The sequence below is a fragment of the Lactuca serriola genome, chromosome 1 (assembly GCF_051521515.1).
Source record: "Lactuca serriola cultivar US96UC23 chromosome 1, Lser_US96UC23_V15, whole genome shotgun sequence".
Taxonomy (NCBI): domain Eukaryota; kingdom Viridiplantae; phylum Streptophyta; class Magnoliopsida; order Asterales; family Asteraceae; genus Lactuca; species Lactuca serriola.
In genome coordinates this window covers 5,375,635-5,383,761 of record NC_136408.1, presented here as the reverse complement: position 1 = coordinate 5,383,761, position 8,127 = coordinate 5,375,635, and the positions used below count along the sequence as shown (strand labels likewise).

The 8,127-nt window shown below is 29.9% G+C and overlaps 1 pseudogene; it reads left to right on the top strand.

The window, feature by feature from the left end:
* Positions 1-2,984: 2,984 nt before the first annotated feature.
* Positions 2,985-4,680, top strand: LOC145087360 (ethylene-responsive transcription factor RAP2-4 pseudogene; annotated as a pseudogene).
* The last annotated feature ends 3,447 nt before the right edge of the window (positions 4,681-8,127 follow it).

Genomic DNA, 8,127 nt, shown 5'->3' with positions numbered 1-8,127 from the left:
ACTACAAGGGGAGGTTCTGAAAATATGGTGTTGGGCACGGAAGGTGGTGGCTTGTATGGATGCTTATCCTCCAATGCCTTCATGGTATCACCCCTAAATGGAGCAACCCCCTAAGAACATAGAACTTTCACTGCTGCTGTAAAATGTCCATCGGCAACCTTACGAAGACATTGTCTGACATTGGCGTTGCCCGGTGTTCTTCCATCCTGAATGTACTCTTCTTTTTTGCTTTGTTGCTTCAACCTTGCATTGCCAACTAAGTTTTTAACTAACTTGGCGATAATGTCTTCAGTCCCCCAAGTGGCTAAAGCGCTCAAAATATTACGATGTTGCAAAGTCTTCCTGTTGCCAGACCTCATTTCTTGCCTATTCTTGGGCTTGAACACCTGAAGAGTACACCTAGGTAGAATTAACAAAGCAACCCACGCATCAACAGACCCGGGAGATATGTCCGGTGTGTCGCAAGGCATGTTTGGACTCCTTTGGAGAGTATGCAGTTCACTGTAAAGAAACTCCCGGGGTTCAAATACAGGCACGATATGGTCAGAGATGTTTTGTTCGATATATTTAAGCGTGCAAGAGTTTCTGCTAAGAAAGAGGCACATGTGAATTTCTTGACTGACCTGACAGAAGGAATGTCAACCCTTAGACCGGCTGACATTTTGATTTTTGGATGGGTTGGAGGGAAACATGCATGTGTGGACCTTACAGGGGTATCCCTTCTCGTGGGCTTGAGGGCGGGGGGTTTCACGGCAGGACTGACTGCTTTAAAAGCTGCTACAGGCAAAGTCAACAAACATGAGAAATCATGCATGGAAAATCAACACGTGTTCATACCATTTGCGTTTGATACGTTTGGTTTCCTCGCACCGGATGCGGTAGAGCTTCTTAATAGAGTACAACGGATCATGCATTGCAATGGTATATCCCCTAGTTCTATGAATGTAATCTTTAAAAGATTGAGCTTTGCTATACAAAAAGGTGTAGCGGCGCAGCTTGTTGCCCGTTTGCCATCTCACTTGTTGTACGATGATAATTAAATTATTTAATGGAAACGTTAATGATTTTCCAAACCAAAAAAAAAAAAATTGTACAGATTTTGAATTTGAAGTGCAACATGCTTGACCTTAAATTTTGGTGTCTTTTTTTGGATAAAAAAGAAGCCCATATATGGATTGTTGTCAGACGATAAGCATATCTTAAGATTCTTTTGTCTATAATTTTATTAACCATTTACACGTATTCTGTTATTTATTATTTTATTTTAGTAAATTAAATATTTGGCTTATAAAAAAAAAACAAACCTTTTGCTTTAACTCCTAACCATTCAAGCTTACGCCGATAACACGGGTGACATTCGTCTATTTATATACTAGGTGTAAAATCCGTGTATTACATGGGTTGATTAAAAAAATTAAATATTAAAATATAAATATTAAGTATGTTTTAAATAAAATTTTGAAATAAGGAAAAAAAACGTGTTAATTAGAATTACTATCATATTTATTACATTTAATACTTTGTATATATAAATATTATGTGACTTTTTAATTTTAAATATTGGAAAAGCCTAGAAATAAAAATGTGGATATTATTTAATTTCAAAAATATCATAAAATGACAAGTGTCAAAACTCATTAGAGATTGACATATGAGAAAATTGATCTTCATTTATTATAGTTGATTTTGGTATTGTTAATAGTTGGAAATTGACTGACATATGCATATTATTAGGGAATTAAAAAGGAAGGAAATTAAGGTTTGTATCACAATTATTCTAAGAGTTTAATATAATTAAATACTTTACATATATAAACTATATATTTAATTCTAGAATTTTTAATTTAAGAAAAGTAAAAAAATCAGAAAATGACACGTGGAAAATAAAAAAATCTACCATAATAAATGAAAATGTTCTTGCCACTTGTCATTCTCTCATTTAATTGGTCATATGCCATTTTGTCATAATTTTGAAATATCTTTATTTTCCACTTGTCAATTACTTCATTATTCATTTTCACTATAACATTAATTTAGTTTCCATAAATTAAACCTACTATAATAATTATTAATTTCAAATTTCAAATTTGAAATTTCAATTTCAATTTCAAATAAATGTACACTTTAAATATTTGTATTTAACATTTTATTATAACAACTCGTTTAGTACACGGGTCTAACAATTAAACACATAATTTTAGATAATTTATTTTTTGCATGTTTTTTTTCTTCATAATTTTCACTTATTTTATATTTCAAATTCAAATAAACTTCTCATTTAATCACTTATATTTAACATTATGTTTTAATTAACCCATATAATATACGGGTTTCACAACTAGTCAATAATATCTAAAAAAATTACATGTGTCAAATTCATAACATATGACAAAAAATACATTTATTAGGTTAGATTAAAACTAATAATTATATGAATTATTCCACTGCACCGTTTTTACACCTACAAATGATTTTTACACCTGGCGATGAAAAGAAATATAGGGCTTCATGTGATTGGCTGACGTGGGTATTGCGTGGCAAAGAATATCTTCCGGAGTAAACGAAAGGACCACGCGTAGAGCACGTGGTATGTCTGACTAAAGTAACAGCTGCATGCCTTCACCTACAAAGCAATAAGTTTTTTTTTTTTAAAGATGGTTGGTTACAATTTATTTTGGTATTCAGTATTATTTAATTGACAATATTCATTTCGTTTCTGAATAACTTTCAGAAATTAATTAATGTGGTTCTTTTTGTTATTTTTAGAAACTTCGAGAAAGCAAGAAACCATTGTCACACACGTGTCACCTTCTTACTGGCTTCTGTACTCACACATCATTCGAGTAGCCGTAGTTACAGATAATTCTTAAATTATAATTAAAATAACTTAACCATGGTTAGTAAAATAGGTTGAACCCGCGTTAATCCAACCCCAAGTGGGCTCCACATATCCATACCCCTATAATAAAGAGCCACCCACTCCTGAACCAATTCACATTCAAACAAACAGGTTAGATCCACAGTTCTTTTCTCACACACTAAAACACACACTTAAAAAATTTCTTGAAAAATTTTCTTCTGAATTTCTTTAAGTTCTTTCTTGTTTCCCCCCTCTGAATTCCCCGCTTCTGTGTTTCCCTTTCTGTAAATCATCTTTTTAAGAAAAAAAATTGAAATTAATTTGACTTTTCTCTGGGTTTTTCATGGATTTATCAAGAACAAAAAAGCAAACTTGATTTGGGATTTTTTTTTCAACAAGGTGTTTTCAGAATAGAGATCCATCTCTTTTAATTTGGGTTCTATTTCAATCGACTTTATTTTCATTTTTATGTAAATCTTTTTAAATTTCATTATTTTCGTCAAATATCACACCTTTTCAGGCTTATTTTCGTCCTTTTAAGGTTGATTTCTTCAGAAAAGAAGGTTTGCTTATTTGAAAACCTTAATTATTCTGGGTTTTATCATTTTGTTGTTTATTCGAAAAATTAAAAAAAAAAAAGATTAATGACGTCAGCAACAATGGAGTTCTGGAACACTACCGGAGGTTTCCAGCAGTCGTCGGCAGGCGGTGAGCTCATGGAAGCACTTGAACCTTTTTACAAAAGTGCTTCGGTGGATTACCAAAATACCCTCTCTTTCTCTTCATTCTCTCCTTCTCCTTCTACATCTTATTCATGCCCCTCTTCGTCTTTTTTACCTTCTTCTTCTTATTCATACCCTTCTTCGTATTTTTCACCTTCTCTTTCTTCCTCTACGACCCAACAACAATTCGGATCGTACCCGGATTGTTACTTACATGGGTTTTCTACCCCAGACCCGTTTTATTATGAACAACCTGGATCATCATCCGGGTTAAACCAATTTACCCCAATACAGATCCACCAGATTCAAGCCCAGATCCACTTCCCCAAGAATGGAACCCAATTCAGTCCGAAACCCGTACCCATGAAGCAATCTGGGTCACCTCCAAAACCCACGAAGCTTTACAGAGGTGTAAGGCAACGTCACTGGGGAAAATGGGTCGCCGAGATACGGTTGCCCAAGAACCGCACCCGGCTTTGGTTAGGTACCTTTGATTCAGCAGAGGAAGCCGCGCTGGCCTACGATAACGCCGCATATAAGCTGCGTGGTGAAAACGCGCGGCTCAATTTTCCTCATCTCCGTCACAACTGGTCTCAGACCGGTGGCGACTACAAGCCACTCCACTCCTCCGTTGAAGCCAAGTTACAGGAAATTTGTCAGATCTTGGCAGAAGGGAAGAGCATCGATGGTTGTAAGAAGTCACGACAGTCTTCGGGAAAGTCAAAGAAGGCGGAAGTCGTGAAGGTTGCAGGTTCCGAGAGTGACGGCGAAGGAGTGTCCGGTTGCGGGGATTCTTCGCCGTCGTCGGGACTTACCTTTGCTGATTTCTCAGTGGAAGAAAGCGCGTGGTGTGATTCTGAAAATTTCTCGCTGGAAAAGTTCCCGTCGTACGAGATCGATTGGGATTCTATTTGATGTTATCGTTTATTTCTTCGTTTGCTACATATGGTACAACTAATAGTAGCTTTAGTAGGGTATATTTGTAATTTACTGGGGAAGTTTAGCTACTGCAATCGAGTTTTTTGGTAATTGCAGGGCTTGACACTTCCTCTTCAGTGGATAGTTTCGTAAATTTGAAGGTCTTTGTATTTTTCTTAATGTTGGTGGGCTAGGGTAGAAATGTAACTTGGCTGGTGGTTTTTTTCTTGGCCAAATTCCATGTATTTTACCTTTATATTGTATTTTTCTGTGTTTTAGTGGTACGATTATAATTTAAAATTTAGACAAAATTGCAAAAAATAGTCTATATAATTTTTTTATGTGGATATGGTTTAATTGTTTGAGAAGTTCTAGATTTGGTGGTTTTTATTAAGTTTTGGTCTTTTTTTTCATTAAGTTTAATGATTCATTCTTAACTTCATTAAAATGAAGATACCCTAATGGAACATTTTTACATATATTCTTTTTTATTTTATTAAAATATTATATATTAATAAATATTAATTTTAATATATAATATTATGAGAAATTAAATATCTTTTTATTTTGTTCTTACAAATTTTCCTAACAAATTAAATTATGAAATTGTGTCATATTAGTATATTAAAATTTCATTAAATGAGCATTAAGTATTATATATGTCATTATTTAATTGGGTAGAAAGATTTTCTAGGAATAAAAAGGAGGATATTTAATTTCTCTAATATTATATATTAATAAATATTGTTTTTTTTAGATTATTAACTTATCTTACTTAAAATTTAATTTATTAAAGTAATTCTTTTTTATAGAATTATTATATACAAACACATAGTTTTTAACAAGGTTGTAAAAAACGTTCGACGTTAGCTAGTCGATGGACTGATGTTAATGGATTAATCGGCTAAGCGGAGATTAATCGGGGGATTAATCGGGTACCATAAATTGCTAATTTGTTGAATTTTAAAAAATTAAATATGACTAATATCATATCAAAGTTCGTAAATACCACTAATATGATAACAAAATAAGTTAATATGATTAATACAACACTAAATTTTATTGAGATAAAACTTCTTCAAAATGTTAAAATTTTATCGTTTTGTAATGTTTCACTCATTATTTATGCAAGGATGAATCGTTAAGCGCCCTCTAACCAGTCGAGTAGCACCTAGGGATTAATCAAAGATTAATCGGGACCAAGTCGAGATTTTTACAACAGTGGTTTTTAATATATAATATTTATATCATAATAAATATTATATTATGAGATTCTTATATGTTACAAAACATTATATATATATATATATATATATATATATATATATATATATATATATATATATATATATATATATATATATATATATTCCGGTTTCTATGATGACTCATTTTAAAGTGAGTATTCGTGACTGAATACACTTTAAAAAAAATTGAACAAAAATACAAATCATAAAATCGAGCATAGATCTATGTCCGGGAAAAAAAATTTGGAAATTTTTTTTTTTGCATCATTAAAATTGATCAATGATTCAATTTTAATTTTTTATTTTGTATTATTATGATCTATGATTCAATTTTAATGATCCGAAATTTTTTTTACAATTTTTTTTTCTCTCGGATATAGATTTATGCTCCATTTTATGATTCAGATTTTTTTTTTAATTTTTTTAAAATGTCCTCACGAATTCTCACTTTAAAATAAATCCTCACCCATATATATATATATATATATATATATATATATATATATATATATATATATATATATATATATATATATATATATATAGAAACCGTAAATCTAATCTATTTTTAAACTACTTAAATTCAGCTATATCAATGACGAGACTTGAACCCTTAACCTCAAAGAAGGAGGGCGACATCGGATACCACTAGGCTAGAAACTCTTTGATAATAAATATTATTTTTAATATATAATATTTATATCATAATAAATATTATATTATTATTTTTAATATATAATATTTATATCATAATAAATATTATATTATTAGATTATTAATTTCTTTTAGTTAATTTTTGTAATTTTTTGATTTATTAATTTGTTGAATTAGTACTTTCAATTTATAATTATTTTTCATATAATAAATATTATTTTATTGGATTATTATTTCATTTTTAATGTATACTATAAATTCTTTTTAATTTTATTAGTTTCACCACAAAGTGACCGGGTGATGGTGGTGATGTTTTCTCTATGGTTTTTTATTATAAGCTACCTACAATAAAGATGTTTGACAGTAATCCTGACGATTTCGTTGATGAGAGACAACAATTTTACGTATTCCACGACTTTGTGGTGGAACCGATAAAATTAACAAGAACTAATATTATACATTAAAAATAAATTAATAATCCAATAAAATAACATTTAATATATGAAGAAAATAGAAAATTACAAGTAATAATCCAATAAAAAATAATTTTAAAACAAGGAATTAAAAAAATTAAATATAAGAAATTAATAATCAAATAATATAATATTTATTATGATATAAATAGTATATACTAAAACTATATGTATTGATATATAATAATTCAATAAGAAAAAATTACTCCAACAAAAAAAATTAACTAAAATAAATTAATAATCCAATAAAACAATATTTATTAATATATAATATTATATATAAAAAAATAATATATTAATCTATTATCTTTCAATAAAATAAAAAAGAATGTATGCAAAAATGGTCCTTATAGTATGGTAAAAGACAAAACTGTGAATATGGTCAATGAGGGTAAAATTGTCATTTTAAAGAATTTAACAGTCAACTAGTTAAACTTAACGGAAGATGGACTAAACCCACAACAAAACTTGTTGAAAAAGACGGAATCTGCAAATTTTCAAACGTTTGGACCTTAACCACATAAAATAAGAAGCCACAAGGACCATTTTTGCATTTTCTCTAAAATTTATGTATATTTTTTACTCTTACATGCTTATACTATTCATTAGGTATGAGACTCATTATACAGGTTGATATTAAAATAAATAAATAAATAAATATGGAAGGAAGAATATATTCGTTACCACTTACAATTAAATTCATCACATTTAATACATTATATATATAAATAGAAATATTATGTTATTTTTTAATTTTAAAGGGATGATGATTTAAAAAGGTAATATATTTTTTTATTTGTATATATTTAGTCATCGAGTTTTTTTGTCCACATTTGATCATTTAACTTGTTTTTTTTTCATATCCAGTCCTTATAACCGGCTACTCCTGGTTAAGCCGAAAAAATGACTTAATAATGTAATATATTTTTCAGTTTGTACACATTTATTTAGTCATTATGACTGAGTTCTTCAGATTTTGCTCACGACATCTTACATGAGACAATTATTAATGATGTTTTCTCATACGTGGCTCGTCATTCATTTATATCAATAACCTAATTTAAAAATCGATCAGATAATGTTGGTCCCTAGTTTTTCTCTAAGTGGAAGATGTCTTCATCTTCAGTTTTCATCTATGTGCAGAACTGACAATGGCTATGGAGATAGATGAAACTTTTTGCCAACGGTTTGTTGAGGCAAGGTCAAACATTGAGTCATAAGGATTATTGAGGTAGTACTCAAGATTACTGAGT